Source organism: Hemiscyllium ocellatum, chromosome 30 (assembly GCF_020745735.1).
Source record: "Hemiscyllium ocellatum isolate sHemOce1 chromosome 30, sHemOce1.pat.X.cur, whole genome shotgun sequence".
Lineage (NCBI taxonomy): Eukaryota > Metazoa > Chordata > Chondrichthyes > Orectolobiformes > Hemiscylliidae > Hemiscyllium > Hemiscyllium ocellatum.
In genome coordinates this window covers 52,215,869-52,236,578 of record NC_083430.1, presented here as the reverse complement: position 1 = coordinate 52,236,578, position 20,710 = coordinate 52,215,869, and the positions used below count along the sequence as shown (strand labels likewise).

At 46.1% G+C, this 20,710-nt stretch overlaps 1 protein-coding gene across 5 annotated transcripts in view; it reads left to right on the top strand.

Moving 5' to 3' along the window:
• The first annotated feature begins 4,632 nt into the window (after positions 1-4,632).
• yrk (Yes-related kinase) overlaps positions 4,633-20,710 on the top strand; it is a 302,153-nt gene continuing 286,075 nt past the window's right edge. For 3 of the 5 annotated variants that reach the window (XM_060847433.1, XM_060847429.1, XM_060847432.1), the window contains exon 1: positions 4,633-4,898. The gene's annotated coding sequence lies outside the window, so the exon portion shown is untranslated. Of the gene's footprint in view, positions 4,899-5,039; positions 5,140-20,710 lie in introns of those variants that run through there. The other 2 variants (XM_060847430.1, XM_060847434.1) reach the window with 2 other exon arrangements.

The following is a 20,710-nucleotide window of genomic DNA, read 5'->3' as shown; positions in this document are numbered from 1 at the left end:
ATCATTGGCTATGGTGATCAAAGCATTCCAAGCTTTTTCCATTTTTTTTCTTTAGATTAGATTCCCTACAGTGTGGAAACAGGCCCTTCGGCCCGACAGGACCAAAGTGACCCTCCAAAGAGTAACCCACCTAGACTCATTCCCCTACATTTACCCCTGCCTAATGCACCTAACACTATGGGCAATTTAGCACGGCCAATTCACCTGACCTGTACATCTTTGTACTGTGGGAGGAAATTGAAGTACCCCGACGAAACCCACACAGACACGGGGAGAATGTGCAAGAGACAGTCGCCCGAGGCAGGAATCGAACCTGGGTCACTAACGCTGTGAGGCAGCAGTGCTAACCACTGAGCCACCATGCCGCTTAAAAAAGGATTTTCATTCATAGCAACCGAATCATTTCTTGGATAGACCTTAAACTCTGTCACATTATGAATTACTTTGAAGTATCTTGATATAATGTAGGTGGCAATTTTATGAAATAAGAGAGTAACTAATTCATCAGTTATTTTTGTTCTGTCGAGTGAGTGAAGGAGGTTGGTCAAAAAAACACTTTCTGGTCCAATTCAAGTTGATTTCAGTTTGTTCTGTGGGAGCTTGCATGTCCAACCAGACAGGGCTTCATCTTACACTTTAATCAGCATTTGCCCAATAATGGCACAGCCATGTCATAAACTGGCCTCTCACATGTAAAGGATGTAAATATGTTGACGTGGCAGGTTTTTGACAGTGGTTACTGATACCACCACAGTGGGGGAAACATGACATCTGGGACCTGAGAGAGAGAAGTATTAATTGTACATCTCCTTCAAACAAATAAAACTCACAAATCAAATCACCAGCATCATTCGTTGTTAGCCTTGGCTTAGTGGGTAGTATTTTGGTTTAAAAGTCAAACACTTCTGAGTTGGAATGACACCGAACAGAAAGAGATGGGTCTTTCACTGACATTATGCTTGCAATATTTTCATCAGTATGGCTGAGCTGCTGATATTCTTCCCTGAACGTCAGAGAATGTGGAGTCAAACCCAATTGCAAAGCCGAGTCAGCTTTTGACAAGGTGCTGCTGAGTAAGCCAAAAAAACTCATGGTGTTCGGGACAATGTACTGGGAAGGATAGAGGATTGGCTGAACGCAGAGAGGGGGTATAAAGTGGTCCTTTTTGGAATGCCAGACAGTGATGAATGGAGTTCTGTAGAGATCAGTGTTGGGACCACAACTATTCACATTATACATTATGAAGCGACTAAGGACATTGTTGCTAAGTTTGTAGTTGACACAAAGATAGGTGGAGGGACAGGTAGTGTTGAGGAAGCAGTGATGCTGTAGAAGGTCTTGAACAGACTAAGAGAGTGGATAAAGAAAAGGCAGATGGAATACATTGTGGGAAAGTGTGAGGTCATGCACTTTGGTAGGAAGAATAAAGGCATAGACTATTTTACACATGGGGAAAGGTTTTGGAAATCTAAAGCACAAAGAGCCTTAGGAGTCTTAGTTCAGAATTCTCTTAACCTTAACATGCAGGTTCAGTTGGCCATTGGGAAGGCAAAATGCAATGTGAAAATTCATTTCAAGAGGGCTGGAATACAACAACAGAAATGTACTGCTGAGGCTGAATAAGGCTCTGGTCAGACTGCATTTAGAATATTGTGAGCAGTTTTGGGCCCTGTACCTAAGGAAGGATGTGCTGGCATTGGAGTGGGTCCAGGGCAGACTTACAAGAGTAATCCTGGATATGAAGGGCTTGCCATACGAGAAGTTGTTGAGAATGCTGGGCATGTATTTGATGGATGAGGGGGATGATCTCATTAAAGATACAAAATCATGAGAGATTTGGATGGAGTGGACATGAAGAAGAAGCATCCACTAGTGGAAGAGACTAAGCCTCAGACTGAAGGGACTAACTTTTAGAACTGAGATGAGGTGGAATTTCTACATCAAAGGCGTGATGAATCTGTGGAGCTCATTACCAAAGAGGGCTGTGGAGGCCAAGTCATTGAGTCCATTTGAGACAGAGATAGATAGGTTCTTGATTAGCAAGAGGATGACGGGTTGTGGGGAGAAGGCAGGATCATGGGCTTGAGAAATGTATCATCCATGATCAAAATGGACCAAATTGCCTAATTCTGCTCCTATGTTCTATGGCTTTATGTAGTCAAGATAGTTGTGCAGTGGTATTGTTAATGGACTAGTAATCCAGAATCCCAGGATAACGGTCTGGGATATGGGTTTGAATTCCACCAAGGCAGATGATGAAACTTGAATTCAATAAAACATCTGAAATTAACAAGCTAATCTAATGTAACCACTGCTCACCGGTGTTTAAACCCACCTGTTTCACTCATGCACTTTAGGGAAAGAAATCTGCCATCTTCACCAGGTCTGGCATACACCAATGACTCCAGACATGAATGTGGTTGATTATGAACTGCCCACTGAAAAGGATTAGCTGTACAAAACTTTCTTTAAAATTGCTATAGTGGTTCAAGAGGGTGGTGCACCATCACTTTCTTAATGACAATTCAGGATAAGGAATAAATGCTTTCCTCTCCATTGATACCCACATCTAAGAATGAATCAAATAAACTAGACTGATAGGCCATTGAAAAGTGATGTTGTGATAATGCTCACAATTTGTTGTCAGTTGTTGCCAATGTGGAAGCACTTTCTATGATTTGCTTGGAAATGCCACAACAAATTCAGAAAATTCAAAGTTGCTCTTGAGATGAGGTACACTATCTTTAACATCACAAAAATAGGATCTTCCTGCTGTCCTTGCCATTGAAACACACTGTTGGGAGGAAAGTTGCAGCATTTACACAATTGTTACGAAATACTCTCACCAGCAAAAAATAAGATTTGACATCTTAGGTCTATTTCCCAACATAGATTGGATGGGCTGCTATGTAATGAGCTGAAAATGTGTTGCTGGTTAAAGCACAGCAGGTTAGGCAGCATCCAAGGAATAGGAAATTCGACGTTTTGGGCATAAGCCCTTCATCAGGAATGATCCTACACTGTTGTGAGAATTGCTAATAATCAATTTAATAATTGGTATTTACTGTCATCAGATACTCTGATTCTAAAATTAATACTTGCAAATTTCCTTCAAGAAATAATAGGTGGTGAATTTAAATATTACATTTATTTTTTTCACATTTCATTTCTGTATTTTGTTTCCATCACTGTCATATTTTCCCTTGCTACTTCTCTTTCAGTATCTTGATTTGAATTTGAATTTATCCATTACAGTTCTGCTCCTCTCCTGGCTCTTCCTTCTATTGTTTCACTTCACAATATCCCAATTTTGATTTTATTTGTTCATAGAGTGTTTTTAAAATGCATTCATGCAATGTGACACTGCTGTCTGAGCTAGCATTCATTGCTGGTCCATACTTGCCCCAGAGGGAAGGGTCAATCATATCTCTGTGGGTCTGGAGTCACATGTAGGCCGAACCAGGTAAAGATAGCAATTTCCTTCCCTAAAGGACATTAGTAAAGCAGATGAATCTTCCCCCAACAATTGGTAACCATTTCATAGCCATCATTAGATTCAAATTTCAAAGACCTTCCATAGGGGGGTTTGAACCCAGGCACCCACAGCATGATCTGCGTCTGTATTAATAGTCTGGTGATAATAGCACTAAGCTATTGTCTTCTGAGTAATGTGGGCTGAACCTGACATTTAATGCTCATCCCTAATTGCCATTTGAGCTCCCTGACTTGCTAGGACCATTTCAAAGGGCAGTTAATAGTCAAGCACATTGCTGTAGGTCAGGAGTCACATGTCGGCCAGACCTGAGAAGGATTTGCTTCGCTAAATGACACAACCGAACCAGTTGGGGATTTATGACAATCGGCAATGATTACACGGTCACTATTAGACTAGCTTAGAATTCCAGATTTTCATAGATTCACCATCTGTCATAATGGAATCCCACAGCATTAACCTGGGTCTCTCGATGGCAAGTGACAAGTCATTCTGTCACCATCTCATCGCTAGTTAAAGAGATACATTTACTCTTCCTGTTCCCTCAGGTCCCCGTCTCCTTTGACCTCACCATAACGTTACCAGCTCCTACGTTTAGGAAATGCTTGGTCAAAAATGTAAGAACCCTAAAGGTGAGTCGAACTAACAGCAGATGTCACTAGATGTCTTGCTGCTGTAAACTATGGCCCAGCCCTTTATTGTGGACATCAATGTTGTTTCCACTTTTTTTTACATCTCGTTCAATCTTTTTTAAATATCTATTTCAGGTGCCCATTCTCTCTCTCTCTAGTTGCTCTCTTGTTGTCAAGTGTACTTGGACTGCATCTTTCAATCTATTACAATACTGCCATCCAGATCCTCTGCTGATGTTGGAACCTATTCCCTGAGCCTTCCCATTCCCCTGTGGGAATGTTGGTGTGGGTGACCTCTAACAACACTGAGCATCTGTTTCTGCAAATCTGTTAGCAGCACATAATCTCTATTAATTATAATTAAACACAGAGAATGCTGGGGTTACTCAGCAGGTCTGGCAGCATCTACGGGGAGAAAGAGTTAATGTTATGAGTCTCATGTGGCTCTTCAGAGCTGCTTTTGCTTTTGCTAATCTCCTCCATCCTCTCAGTTCTGGAAGACGTGAATCATGTGGTTGCAGTAATTTTGATATATATCCTTCATCTCTGTCAGGATTTTCCCGGTACTCCGCTTGGTCCGGGGTGAATGGGATGGTCTCTACCCCTCATCCTGTGTAAACTGCTCAGACATCATCTCACTGCATGGACTGAGCGGGCGACCTTCAAAGCAGATCGAGGGAAAATAAACATTCACACCAATCGGATCGCAGTGGATGGTGCGGCTGGAATCTCTGTTGTTTGGAAGCAGGGCCGGAGCGGAGCAGGCACTGGGGGTGAGTGATGCCTCAGTGAGGCTGGGGGTGGGGGGAATGTGTGTGTGTGTGTGTGTGTGTGTTCACAGCTCTCCCCAGACTGAACTCACCCAGTGTCACTGCTGCATGTGCACAGGGCGCCGAGAGATCCTCCGGAAATCTATACAGCCCACACACACACACACACACACACACAGAGACTGAGAGAGGGAGCGGGGAGAAACTACAGGAACACGACCCTCCTGGAGGGGGTTTCGGGCAGGTAAGGCTGGGGAGGGGAGGGGAGGGGGCGTGGGGGATTGTTCAGAACAGCCCGAGGGGTTGGGGTTAAAAGACCCTACCTCCCGCTCCTCCTCATATACATCTCTCTGAGTGTCTGTGTCTCTCTCTGTGTGTCTGTGTCTCTCTCTGTGTGTGCCCCTCTCTCTCCTGTGTGTGTTTCTCTCTCTGTCTGCCTGTGTGTGTGTGTATGTCTCTCTCTCTCTCTCTGTGTCTCTGTCTGCCTCGGGGTGGTGGAGCTTGTGGAAGCTGTGGCTCCCCTGACCCGCTCCTCTGCACTGTCTCTCAAATGGCCCTCACCCAATCATTTGGGAAGTTTTCTCGGTGTGGGAGATATTGGAGCGAGCCGCCGGTTTGAAATGTTCCACTCAGAGCGGGGACCATGGAGGGGGGTGGGGGAGAGGGGGGGGGGGTGGGGGAGAGGGGGAGAGAGGGGGGTGGGGGAGAGGGGGAGAGAGGGGGATGGGGGAGAGAGGGGGGGTGGGGGAGAGGGGGGAGAGAGGGGGATGGGGGAGAGAGGGGGATGGGGGAGAGGGGGAGAGAGGGGGGGAGGGGGAGAGAGGGGGTGGGGGAGAGGGGAGAGAGGGGGGTAGGGGAGAGAGGGGGGTGGGAGAGAGGGGAGAGAGGGGGGTAGGGGAGAGAGGGGGGTGGGGGAGAGGGGAGAGTGGGGGAGAGGGGAGAGTGGGGGAGAGAGGGGGATGGGGGAGAGAGGGGGATGGGGGAGAGGGGGGGGAGAGTGGGGGGAGGGGGGAGAGGGGGGTGGGGGTGGGGGAGAGGGGAGAGTGGGGGATGGGGGAGAGGGGGGGAGAGGGGGAGAGAGGGGGGAGGGGAGAGAGGGGGGTGGGGGGAGGGGAGAGTGGGGGGTGGGGGAGAGAGGGGTGGGGGAGAGAGGGAGAGGGGGAGAGGGGAGTGGGGGAGAGAGGGGGAGAGAGGGGTGGGGGAGAGGGGGGTGGGGGAGGAGAGAGGAGGGTGGGGGAGAGGGGGAGAGAGGGGGGGGGGGAGAGAGGAGGGTGGGGGAGAGGGGGGTGGGGGAGAGAGGAGGGTGGGGGAGGGGGGGGTGGGGGAGAGAGGAGGGTGGGGGAGAGGGGGAGAGAGGGGGGTGGGGGAGAGAGGAGGGTGGGGGAGAGGGGGAGAGGGGGGGGGGGGGGGAGGGGGGGAGAGGGGGGGTGGGGGAGAGAGGGGGAGAGAGGGGAGAGGGGGAGAGAGGGAGGTGGGGGAGAGGGGGAGAGGGGGAGAGAGGGAGGTGGGGGGGAGAGGGGGAGAGAGGGAGGTGGGGGAGAGGGGGAGAGAGGGAGGTGGGGGAGAGAGGGAGGTGGGGGAGAGGGGGAGAGGGGGAGAGAGGGAGGTGGGGGAGAGGGGGAGAGAGGGAGGTGGGGGAGAGGGGGAGAGAGGGAGGTGGGGGAGAGAGGGAGAGGGGGAGAGAGGGGGAGAGAGGGGGGTGGGAGAGAGGGGGAGAGAGGGGGAGAGAGGGGGGTGGGAGAGAGGGGGAGAGAGGGGGGTGGGGGAGAGGGGGAGAGAGGGGGGTGGGGGGACGGGGGGTGGAGTTTATTATAAACTCACGGCCGCCCCTTCTCACAGCGAGTGGCTTTCACTCGGGGGGGTCCCCTCCCCTCGAGGTGATGGTGGTGACACCCTCCCTTCCCCCCTCCCCACACACACACACACACACACACACACACTGGGGGAGATCGCTGTTTCCCCATCCCCGGCCAAGTCTCTCCCAACCAATGTTTCTCTCACTCTGCCCCAGTATTTCTACCCCCCCGTGTTTTTCTCTCTCCCCTCCCAATGTTTCTCCTCCCCCCCAGTGTTTCTCCTCCCCCCCCAGTGTTTCCCTCTCCCCCCCAGTATTACTCTCCCCCAGTATTTCTCTCTCTACGCCAGTATCTCTCTCTCTCTCTCCCCCCCCAGTGTTTCTCTCTCCCCCCCCAGTGTTTCTCTCTCCCCCCCCGTGTTTCTCTCTCCCCCCCCAGTGTTTCTCTCTCCCCCTCCAGTGGTTCTCTCTCCTCCTCCCCCCCCCAGTGGTTCTCTCACCTCTCCCCCCCAGTGTTTCCCTCCCCTGTGTTTCTCCACCCCAGTGTTTCTCTACCCCAGTGTTTCTCTCTCCTTCCCCCAGTGTTTCTCTCTCTCCCCCCCCAGTGTTTCCCAACCCCCCAGTGTTTCCCTCCCCTCCCCCGTGTTTCTCTACCCCAGTATTTCTCTCTCTACCCCAGTATTTCTCTCTCCTCCCCCCCAGTGTTTCTCTCTCCCCCCCCAGTGTTTCTCTCTCCCCCCCCCAGTGTTTCTCTCTTCTCCCCCCCAGTGTCTCTCTCTCCTCCCTCCAGTGTTTCTCTATCCCCCCAGTATTTCTCTCTCCTCCCCCTCCAGTGTTTCTCTCTCCTCCCCCCAGCATTTCTCTCCCCACTCAGTGTTTCTCTCTCCTCCCCATAGTGTTTCTCCCCACCCACTGTTTCTCTCTCCTCCCCCCCCACTGTTTCTCTCTCCTCCCCCCCAGTGTTTCTCTCTCCTTCCCCAAGTTTCTCTCTCCCCGTCAGTGCTCCCCCCCCCCCCCCCCCCCCCACCGTATTTCTCTTTCCCCTCCTTGTGTTACTCCCCTCCCAGCATGGGAACAATCAGGAGCACACACGGACTGGACTAGCCTACTGTCTGGGTAAAACATTGTGTATTTCCCAGAGCACTGCAGAGGGCACACAGCAATCAGTGCAAAGTTGACAATGTTTTGTTATGTTCCATTCCCTGATTAACAGTGTTCACCAACAATTGGCACCATCCAGGTCTACTGTAGCAGCACCAACCCTCTTCACATTGTGCAGCTCAGCTGTCGTTCCCATCCCATTGATGGTGAACAACATCAAATCCAAACAGTAAACCAGCAGATAGACCTGGTTCCTGTCAGCATTCAGTGTTCTGGGCACCAGTGCGGTGCTACACAGTCAGAATATAATGCTGGTCTTTCCTGTCACATGGTCTCCCGAAGCTGAATGTATTCTGTGTTGGTTTGTGGGGAATTAATACTATCACACTTCAGAAAACCCGGGGCTCTGTACCTCTCACCCTCCTCGTGGCTGCCTGCACCATGATGAATGCTCGTTAGTCTGCCGTCTTTGTTGGGTTCAAATGACTAGGACAGGAAATGTAACAGCATCCTGTTAGATGTGAGGGAATACAGCAGCCTTGAAATGTGTTAATGTCAGTGACACACAAGGGGACTGAAGTGAAGCTGAGGGTGTTGTCAACAAACGCAGGGATATGTAATTTTCTACAACATAAGGCAAGTTTTGTTACTTTACACTAACCGTCAACCACTCACGGACGCATCCACACACAAAGACATGCATCCACACACAAACACACAAGGATCACACACTCATCCCCACACACACTCCCTCACATACAGCCACACATACACAGACACTCAACCAGACACATACCCGCATGCCCACTCTCTCACACTCACGATTATCAATACACATTCACTCACAAACATGTGCTCACACTCACTCCCACACACACACTCACCACACCCACACATACATATAGATACACACCGACCCACAAATGCACAGACATTCACACAAGCATTTTTAAAAACACAGACTCGCACACCCACACATTCTTGCACACACAGACTCACCTCTAGTTTGGACTCCCCCATCCTCGGAAAAAGGCCTTGGTTATTTCCCCTATCCATGCCCCTCAGGATTTTATAAACTTCGATAAGGTCAGCCCTTAGTCTCTGATGCTCATGGAAAACAGCCCCAGCCTATCCAACCTCTCCCTTTAGCTCAAACCCTCCAACATCCTTGTAAATCTTTTCTGCATCCTCTCAAGTCATGGGAAACTGGTTAGCAAGCTGAGATCACATGGAGTAAAGGGATTACTAGCCATTTGGATACAGAACTGGCTGGAAGGTAGTGGTGGTGGAGGGTTGCTTTTCAGACTGGAGCCCTATGACCAGTGGAGTGCCACAAGGATCGGTGCTGGGTCCACTACTTTTCATCATTTATATAAATGATTTGGATGTTAACATAGGAGGTATAGTTAGTAAAATTGGACGTGTATTGGACAGAGAAGAAGGTTACCTCAGAGTATCATGAGATCTTGATCAGATGGGCCAATGGGCTGAGGAGTGGCAGTTGGAGTTTAATTTAGATGAATGTGAACTGCTGCATTTTGGAAAAGCAAATCAGGCCAGCACTTATACACTTGATGGTAAGGTCCCAGGGAGTGTTGCTGAGCAAAGAGACCTTGGAGTGCAGGTTCATAGCTCCTTGAAAATGGAATTGAAGGTAGATAGGATAGTGAAGAAGGCGTGGATTACTCAGGCATGTCCTGTATACACAAAACAGGACAAATCCAACCCAGCCAATTACCACGCCAGCAGTCTACTCTCGGTCATCAGTAACGTGATGGAAGGTGCCATCTACCGTGCTATCAAGCAGTAACCTGCTCAGTGAGGCCCAGTTTGGGTTCCTCCAGGATCACTCAGCTCCTGACCTCATTACAGCTTTGGTTCAAACATGGACAAAAGAGCTGAATTCCAGAGGGAAGGGGAGAGGGACAGCTGTTGACATTGAGGCTGCATTTGACAGAGAGTAGCATCAAGGAGCCCAAGCAAAACTGGAATTAGTGGGTATCAGGGGCCAACTCTCCACTAGCTGGAGTCGTTCCAAACATTTAGGAAGATGGTTGTGGTTGTTGGAGGTCAGTTCTCTCAGCTCCAGGACATCTCTGCAGGAGTTCCTCAGGATAGTGTCCTCGGCCCAACCATTTTCAGCTGTTTCATCAATGACCTTCCCTCCATCAGAAATGGGGGTTTTCATGATGATTGCACAATTCATGACTCCTCAGATACTGAAGCAGACCATATTCAAATGCAGCATGATCTGGACAATATCCAGGCTTGTTCGGATACATGGCAAGTGATACTCATGCCACACAAATGCCAGGCAATGACCATCTTCACCAATAGAGATTTTAACTTCCACTTATTGACCTTCAATGGCATCACCATCACTAAATACACAGTCTCAACACCCTGGGATTTATTATTGAACTAGAGCAACTGTTTAAATGCAGGGGCTACAAGAGCAGGCCAGAGGCAGTGAGTCCTGCAGTGAGTAACTCCCTGACTCCCCAAAGCCTGCCCATCATCTACAGGCACAAGTGAGGAGCAATGTTCCTTCTAATTCTTTTGCTCACTGCGGGCTTCTGAGGTCTGCCCATGGCAATAACCAGAACTAAATGGCACGAATGGAGAGCTGATGCCAGCTGCCATACACAACATCGGAGTGGCTGGGTGCGTGTGTAACCATGCAGCTGGGAGGAAACAGGACTGTGACAGAATATTGCCCACTTGCCTGGATGAATGCTGCTCCAACAACACTCAACAAACTTAACACCATCCAGAAGCTTCACACTTGATTGGCATCACATCCACAAATGTTCACTTCCTCTACATAGTACACGCTCAATAGCAGCAATGTGTACTATCTACAAAATGCATGAAAGGAATTCACCAAACATTCCTTAGACAGCACCTTCCAAACCCATGACCTCTTCCAACTAGAAGGACAAAGGCAGCAGATACTTGGGAATACCACCACCTTCAGATTCCCCTCCAAGCCACTCCTGAAATATATCACTGTTGCTTCTCAGTTGCTGGGTGAAATTCTGGGAATTGCCCAGGTATTGTGGATCATCCAAAAGCATATGGACAACAGCTGTTGAAGAAGGTGGTTCACCACCACCACCACCACCTTCTAAAGGGCTACTCGGGATGGGCATTAAATGCTGGCCCAGCCAGTGACAACCATGACCTATGAGTGAATAAAGTAACCACACTTAACCACATTCATGCTGACACACTCACACGCATGCACACAACACACAGAGATATATAACCCCAACACTCACTTGCACTGTCACTCCCGCGCGCGCCCCCCCCCCAACATTCAGTCACACCGACACACACACACACACACACAAACTAACACTACCATACACAGAAACACCCACCCACAAGAGTTGAGGGAGGGAGAGGACTGTTTTATCTCTGTGGATCAAGCTTTTTTTAAAAGCAGTATTTGACTGTAATTGTGAGTATGGAGTGAGAGGTACCTGTGTCTGAATGATGATTTAAATTGCACTGCAGTGGGTTTGTTGCCTTAGTGTCACAGGGGGACACAGGGGGCTGTGTGATGGAGTGGACATGCAAAGGCACTCTGAAGTACATACCACCCAGGTAGTGAACAGCCCATTTCATTCTGCTGTCTCCACTTGGGCTACTTTGAAATTGTGTTGTTAACTGTTCAATCCTGTATCTAGGAGCACAGGATATATTGTTGGACCTATATTGGATCAGGTCTCTCCCATTTGGGAATGAACTGGTTAAATTTATTTTTCTTTTAAGGAGGTAGGAGTCACGAGTCACTTTAATCTTTATGTGAATGTTTAAAGATCGTAAGCAAATGAGAGAGCTATTTTGAATAATATTGATGAGAACTATGCTGTTCTAATATTCAGGCACAATCGCTCAGCATGCTAATGTGCTGCCTGTCACTGCTAAGTTCTGTTTCCTACATACCATTTGTTATATCCTGGCCCTGTCTGTCATAATAAAGGTGTTTGGGTAGATATTTCACTTCAACTCTTTACTGTCTGGGCTCTTTACATTACTTGGAGGTGATGTTTAGACAGTGCATAGTCTTTTTGTTATTCCTGCCCAATGTTAAGTGACTTAACGGAGGTTAAAATCAGGCAGAATGTAAAAACCAACATTGCCGCCAACTCTGACAGCTTCAAATAGGTTAACATTTCCCACACTGGGGTCTGTTTGCCGTCAGTTTTGCTGACTGTAAGTTAGATTTTCAGCACATTGTTTTGTTGACTGTGCATTGGATGTGACACAGTGATAATGAAATACTGACAGTCATGTGAGGAGTCAATATCACATTTTTTTCAATGTTCCTGACAAGATGATTGTAAGGGAATGGCTGGTAAATATTCTTAAAGGATGAGTGCTATTGGCCATGTTGGACTTAAAAGATCTCCTGAAACAGTTGATTAATACAGAAATCCTAAAAATATGAATGCATCACTGGGTGGAGCAGGAGTTCTTGTCCATCCCCATTTGCTCTGGAGAAGGTAGTGGTGAGCTGATTTCTTGAACCACTGCAGTCTTCCCTTCTATTTGTTTTTCGGGTGTGGATGATGCTGGCTAGGCCAGCAGTTGTTGTCCAGAGGGCATTTGACGATTAACCACCTATTGCACTTTGTAGTCACATGTAGGCCTAGCGACAATTAAATTAGATTACTTTACAGTGTGGAAATAGGCCCTTCGGCCCAACAAGCCCACACCGACCCTCCAAAAAGCAACCCACCCAGACACCTAACATTATGGGCAATTTAGCATGGCCAATTCACTTAACATGCACATTTTTGGACTGTGGGAGGAAACCAGAGCACACCCATACAAACACAGGGAGAATGTGCAAACTCCGCACAGACAGTTGCCTGAGAGGGGAATTGGACCCAAGTCTCTGGCGCTGTGCGGTAGCAGTGCTGACCACTGTATCACCACTCCCAATGGCAGATTTCCTTCCCCAAACAATATCAGTGAACCAATTGAGTTTTTACAACAATCAGTAAGAGTTGCATGGTCATCCTTAGGCTCGCTTTTAGATCCAAATTTTTGTTGAATTCAAATTTGTTCGTTTTAAATCGAAAATGAAATTTTGTTCAGCAAAGGTATTAAGGGATATGGGCCAAAGGCAGTTATGTGGAGTTGAGCCACAGATAATCAGGATCTCATTGAATGGTGGAACAGGCTCAAGGGGCTGAATGGCCTACTCCTGCTCGTAAATTTCACTATCTGCTCAAGAAGGATTCAAACCCACACACCCGAAGTATTAATATGAATTTCTGGATGATTAAGTCTAGTAACATAACCATACATCCTTGCATCCCCATTGAGGGAGTGGGCAGGACAGGTGGTGAGAGTTTGATTTTGATATTTTGCATTTGGAAGGAAAAAAGGAAAGTTATTTCAAAGGATCAGTTGTGATTGGAAGCAACGTAAGATCAGAGACCGAGTGAAATTTTCACTGTATTAATGTTCAATGTACTCTTCAGGTCATGAACATGAAAAACAATTCCTTTCAGAAAAATTAGCAATTGGCCATTTGACCCTGGTCAGTAAAGGAGTGAATGGAGCATTGACGCAGAGAATAAATTGAAGAGATCAAGAGGGAGACAAATAATTAAAATGAGTCAATAATCTATTTGAGTCTATGTCATGGTCTAGTTTTATGAATTCCAGGTAGCAGTCAGCTGCCCCTTTCTCAGATAAAGGATGCCGTTTTGTGTTAACATTTCCTATTAACGAGACTTCAGTTCCACCGGGTCAAATGCAGAAAATTATTTTGCACCAATTGTTTAAATAGATTGTCAATTTATAGCTAACTTTTAAAATGTTTACTGAATATTACCTTTTGAATCTAACACCACACCAATTTTAAAATTCTCAATTTTAAAAATGTTCAGGTCCTTCCCAGGTCTCGGTATGGCCTTTCTCTTGAATCCCTCTCACCCCACATTCCTTCTCTTCATTTGCTGGTCTTTGAATATCCCCAATTGTTGTCACAGCACCAGTGACAGCTTTCAACCTTCTGGGTTCCCACCTCTGGAAGTCCCTCCTTATGTCTCTCCATCTCGCTTCCTTTCTTTGGCCTTCTTTGAAACATTGCTGAGAACCTTCCTCTGATATCTCTGTCAACATATCTTCGATAAAGAGCCTCAGAGACTCATTACTATTTTAAAGTTTACATAAAATGCAGGTATTTTAGTTGATAGAAAAATTCATACAAAGGCTATGGGGTTATCTAGTGGGCAGTGTTGAATTCTGTGATAGACTAATAAAAGGAAGAAGATTGGGTCAAATTTTTTCACAATTTTACAAACTTTCACCCCCCCGGGTTACAGCATAGAAGGTGACCATTCAGCACATTGTGTCTGTACTGGCCCTCCACATAAGCTTGCACTTGTGTTGATTGTCATTTGTTGAGGACACATCTGGAACACTGTGAGCAGTAAATGGTAAAATTACCCGTACACCTGTTCTCTCAGTGGGCAGAGATGACTGGGGATGGTTTAACTGTGGGTTACCACCCCTCAGACAAGGGGAGAGATTGAGACAGAGGAACTCTTTGTGGTGCCCTCAGCTGCTGTAGGAATTGAATCCACACTGGTGATATCACAGACCAGCAATCCAGCCAACTAAGTTCCCCTACAAGTCTCCTTATTTATGGAAGGATATAAAATAACTGGTGACAGTTCAGAGAAGTTTTACTCAATGAATACCTGGAATGGGCTGATGCTTTATGAGAAACTGTTGGATATGCTCGGTTCATAAATGTTGGAATTTAGGATTCAGTAAGAGACAACGTGATTCTTTTTATTTGCTCATGGAATGTGGACCTCATTGGTGAAGCCAGTGCCCTGGCTCATCTCAGAAAGCTGTTAAGAGCCAAACACATTGCTGTGGGTTTGGAGTCATACGTAGGTCAGACCAGGAAAGGATGGCAGGTTTCCTTTCTTTAAAAAAAGGTTTTTATGACAGCAGGCACTGGTTACATGAATGCTAGTTTTTAAAAAAGATTCAGATATTTATTAAATTTAACTATCTTACATAGTGGGATTTGAACTAATATTACAAGAACATTAGGTCGGGGCTCTTAGTTTCTACCCTAATGACCTTGCCATTACATTCCCATTGTGATTGAAATTGATCTAAATGTATAAAGTGCGAGGAGAAAGTGAGGACTGCAGATGCTGGAGATCAGAGTCAAAAGGTGTGGTGCTGGAAAAGCACAGCAGGTCAGGCAGCATCAGGGAGCAGGAGAATGGATGTTTCGGGCATAAGCCCTTCATCAAGAATGAGGCTTGTGGGCTGGGGGTTGCTGAGAGATAAATGACAGGGGTTGGGGTTGGGGGCGGGGGAGGTGGCTGGGAATGCGATAGGGAGATGAAGGTGGGGGGTGCGAAGGTGATAGGTCAGAGAGGAGGGCCGAACAGATAGGTGTGAAGGAAGAGGTGTAGTTAGGACCATTCAAGAGGGTGGTGTCAAGTTGGAAGGGTGGGATTGGGATAAAGTGGGGGGGGGAGGGGAGATAGGGAAACTGGTGAAATCCACATTGATTCCATGTGGTTGGAGGGTCCCAAGGCAGAAGGTGAGGTGTTCTTCTTCCAGGCGTTGGGTGGTTAGGGTTTGGCGATGGACGCAGCCCAGGATCTGCATGTCTTTGGCTGAGTGGGAGGGGGAGTTAAAGTGTTTAGCTACAAGGGAGTTGGGTTAGTTGGTGCGGGTGTCCCAGTGATGTTCTCTGAAATGACCTGCAAGTAGGCATCCTGTCTCCCCCATGTGGAGGAGACCACATCATGTGCAACGGATACAGTAGAGGATGTGTGTGGAAGTGAAGGTAAATTTATGAAGACGGGGTCTCAAAAGGGAGGAATGTGGAGAGAATGATTCCTCTTCTGGAAGAACCAACAATCTGTGGAGTAAGGGTGGGGAGACAGTTTTTAAATAAGGGATCACCCATTCAAGGCAGAGAAAAAGCAATTTTCTTTTCATCCTGAGACTTTGGAACTCTGTCCCTGAAACTACAGTAGAAGCTGAATCCTTATGTATTTTTGAGGTAAAGGTGAATGAGTTCTTGTGAAATGGAGGGGCAAGTTTGGTGAAATGCTAGCTGGGATAGGCAGGAATTATTTATAATCAGATCAGTCACGACCTTATTCAATGTTGGAGCAAGCTTGAGAGGCTGAATGGCCTTCTCCTGCTTTTCGCTTATATGTCTACACTCTGATTTTCTGGGTTTGCTTCCAGTTTAATATTAACCAGTCTGACTTTACAGCAGAGTATCTCTAGGTTTCTATTCCTCAAACTGAGTATAATGTATTTTTCCCCTTTCTTCAGTCTGATATGTCACTGCACCTGTCTCTCACATCAGATATAGCATTTGGGTTTGATTCAATATCCTGCACCTTGTTCCCTTTCTATATCCATAAAGTGAACTTAATAACTGGGGTTGTGTTATTTGTAACTTTCCACTCTTTGTGAACAATCCCACGTTATGCTTTATTTCTGTAAATGTATCCAGGTCACAATCTGAACCTGATTACCTCCTGAATTTTCATTACACAGTGTCTCTTTTTTTATCTTCAATAGGATTATTTATTTTCTCTACATCATCTTGCTGCACTTTCCATTTTCTGAATGCTTTGTGAAGATGTGAGTCATGTTGACATAAGGTGGTTGGCATATGAAAAATGTTTAGTCATTACCATTTAAATTACATCCACTAAAACATTTCAAACTGGGATATTTCAGTTGGAATATCAATGTCATTTTTGACCAGCTCCATTGACAGAGTAATTGAAATGACCATACAAGACAAATGCATAAGGCATTCACTTTCAAATCATGAAAATGGTCCTCTTGGTATATCTAGGATTTCTGTGTGCTTCTGGTTACTTAATGTATAAAGTCTGCCTGTTGTTTTTGTAGCAACGTGTTTTATGGTGGCTCAGTGGTTAGCTTTGCTGCTTCATAGTGCCAGGTCCCTGGCACTATGTTCAATTCCACCCACAGGCTACGGTCTGTGTGGAGTTTGCACATTGTCCCCGTGTCTGGGTGAGTTTCTACTGGGAGTCCAAAGTGCAGATTAGGGTGGATTGGACATGGGAAATTTCCCATAGTGTCCAGGATGTGTAAGTTAGGTGGATTAGTGATAGGCAATGTAGAGTTACTGGGATGGAGTAGGGATTCTATATTTTAACCCTACTAACCAGTCGACCATGCAGGGACTTGTTGAAAGCCTTGCTAAAGTCCATGTAGACAACATCCACTGCCCTGCCTTAATGCATCTTCTTGGCCACCTCTTCATAAAACTCACTCAAATATGTGAAACATGATTTCTAAGAATCATAGAATTCCACAGGGTGGAAGGAGGCCATTCACTCCACACTGACTCTCCAAAGATCATTCTACACCCCCAACCTACCCTGAATTTCCAATGGCCAATTCACCTAACTTGCCCATCTTTGGCATGTGAGGGGAAACCAGAGAATCCAGAGGAAACTCATGCAGAGATGGGGAGAACTTGCAAATTCCATACAGACATTCGCCTGAGGGTGTAATCAAACCCACGTCCCTGATACTGTGAGGCAGCAGTACTAACCACTGAGCCACTCCTTTGCACAAAAATGGGAAATGCAGAGATGGTGTGGGTCATGGTGGGAAGCACCTTGAAAGGCTGCTGTGGATATATACTTAAGTGGGAAATCAGGAGGGCAAAAAGGGGGCATGAAATTGGCAAATAGAGTTAAGGAGAATCCAAAGGGATTTTACAAATACATTAAGGACAAAAAGGTAACTAGGGAGAGAATACGGTCCTTCAAAGATCAGCAAGGCAGCCTTTGTGTGGAGCCGCAGGAGATGGGGGAGATACTAAACAAGTATGTTGCATCAGTGTTAACTCTGGAAAAGGATATAGAATATAGGGAAATAGATGGTGACATCTTGAAAAATGTCCATATTACAGAGGAGGAAGTGCTGGATGTCTTGAAATGCATAAAAGTGGATAAATACCCAGGACCTGATCAGTTGTACCCTAGAACTCTGTGGGAAGCTAGGGAAGTGATTGCTGGGCCTCTTGCTGAGATATTTGTATCATCGATAGTCACAGGTGAGGTGCCAGAAGACTGGAGGTTGGCTAACGTGGTGCCACTATTTAAGAAGGGTGGTAAAGACAAGCCAGGGAGCTATAGACCAATGAGCCTGACATTGGTGGTGGGCAAATTGTTGGAGGGAATCCTGAAGGACAGGATGTATATGTATTTGGAAAAGCAAGGACTAATTAGGGATAGTCAACATGGCTTTGTGCATGGGAAATCATGTCTCACAAACTTGATTGAGTTTTTTGAAGAAGTAATAAAGAGGATTGAGATGACAGAGCAGTACACGTGATCTATATGGATTACAGTAAAGTGTTCAACAGGGTTCCCCATGGGAGACTGATTAGCAAGGTTAGATTTCGTGAAATACAGGGAGAACTAGCCATTTGGATACAGAACTGGCTCAAAGGTAGAAGACAGAGGAGCTAGTGTGTTGTTTTTCAGACTGGAGGCCTACCACAAGGATTGGTGCTGGGTCCACTACTTTTCATCATTTACATAAATGATTTGGATGTGAGTATAAGAGGTATAGTTAGTAAGTTTGCAGATGACACCAAAATTGGAGGTGTAGTGGACAGCAAAAAAGGTTACCTGAGATTACACTGGGATCTTGATCAGATAGGCCAATGGACTGAGAAGTGGCAGATGGAGTTTAATTTAGATAAATGCGAGGTGCTGCACTTTAGGAAAGCAAATCTTAGCAGGACTTATACACTAAGGAGTGTTGCTGAACAGAGATTTTGGAGTGCAGGTTCATAGCTCCTTGAAAGTGAAGTCGCAGGTAGATAGGATAGTGAAGAAGGCATTTGGTATGCTTTCCTTTATTGGTCAGAGTATTGAGTACAGGAGTTGGGAGGTCATGTTGCGGCTGTACAGGACATTGGTTAGGCCACTGTTGGAATATTGTGTGCAATTTTAGTCTTCTTCCTATCGGAAGGATGTTGTGAAACTTGAAAAGGTTCACAAGGATGTTGCCAGGGTAGGAGGATTTGAGCTAAACGGAGATGTTGAATAGGCTGGGGCTGTTTTCCCTGGAGCGTCGCAGGCTGAGGGGTGACCTTAGAGGTTTATAAAATCATGAGGAGCATGGATAGGGTAAATAGACAAGGCCTTTCCCCTGAGGTGGGGGAGTCCAGGACTAGAGGACATAGGTTTAGGGTGAGAGGGGAAAAATATAAAAGAGACCTAAGGGGCAACTTTTTCACACAGAAGGTGGTGCATGAGTGGAATGGGCTGTCAGAGGAAGTGGTGGAGGCTGGTACAATTGCAACATTTAAAAGGCATCTGGATGGATATATGAATAGGAAGGGTTTGGAGGGATATAGGCCAGGTGCTGGCAAATGGGACTAGATTGGGTTGGGATATCTGGTTGGCATGAACGAGTTGGACCGAAGGGCCTGTTTCCATGCTGTACATCTCTATGACTCTATGACTCGATGTGCCAACAGCCTGATTCTATGCTGTAAGGATTCTATGAAAGTGTTTTTGTATTGATTATACATATATCATTGAATTCCAACTATCGCAATTCCATGTAGCTTGCAAGAGATGACCTATGACCCAGGGAAAGTGGATCTTTAGCCTGTGAATTTCAATATCCCACCAACCATTCCTGATACATAAACAGACAAATTGGGAATGGGCATTTGAGAGATCAGTAATGATTGCTGATTTCTACATCTTTCGCTGAGGATAGTGTTTCATTGCAAGCACAAATCTCCTGGAATGAAAAAATATCTTGCGTGCAAAGCAATGCGTGTTTCGAATGTGCTATATTCTCACACTCTGGTGGTTTGGCCTTTGGAGATTTAAAGAGCATCATCAGTGGAAATATTGTGAGTCGCTTGTGTAAAATATAATACACTATCAGTAATATTTCCATATATGCATACAAGTCATACCAGAAGTATATTACCAGGAAGGTAAAATAGGGAAATTATGATAATTGTGTGTTATTATTTGAGTTTGTCAAGTCTTTCTTGTATTAATAAATGATCTTTCAGGATCAACTAAAATTGATTTATAATCCTTCAATTATGTAAGCTCATTTAACATTTGGTTAGATTTTACATGTGTCTAACCGTACACAGCCACTCAAGCTGGTAGTTAGTATATGTTGGGCCTGTTTTTGTACCAAAGACCTTGCTTCTGCAATTAAAACAGTGAGCTCCATTCCTTTATATGAGTAAACCCTGTAAATATGTCATTTAGGGACTTAACATCTGCTGAAGGCCACCTGTGTAAAGTTTGGTCCTTATGAGCAAAGCAGACATTGGCCGTGAATGTGCTCATAATTTGACCCTAAGTGCTAGTTAATGAAACTTAGCAAGTGCTCACCCGTGGCCCCTAATCCTGGTGCTTGCCATCATCCCTGGAGTTTGTCTGACAAGCTGTAATTGAATATCTGCATGAGCTAGGGCGTCATCTGGAATGACAGGCACTAAGACAAGTGTTCAGCCTTTAGCCTGACCTTAGTGTTTGTGTGGGTTTGTGAAGCAGCTTGCATTCGTGAATACCTCCAGTCTGCTCTGTGGAGAATCACAGAATGGAGTGAGTCACCACAATACACTGTCAGTCGCATCATCACAAGTGGATACCCATTTAAATGAGCAGGAAGGTAGGACCTATGGAGGTGACCCTGGATGCAGGGGTGTGGGTGGTAGTTTCGACTGTTCTGTGAGAAGTTGGCTGCTGTCTTTGTGCATCTTTGCAGATGGAGAGCTCCCAGTGACAGTGACTACCTGCTGATCTATGAGTGATAGTCAAATAGGATGCTTGCATCGTCATGGAGACATGTCCTTCCATAATTTATTTAC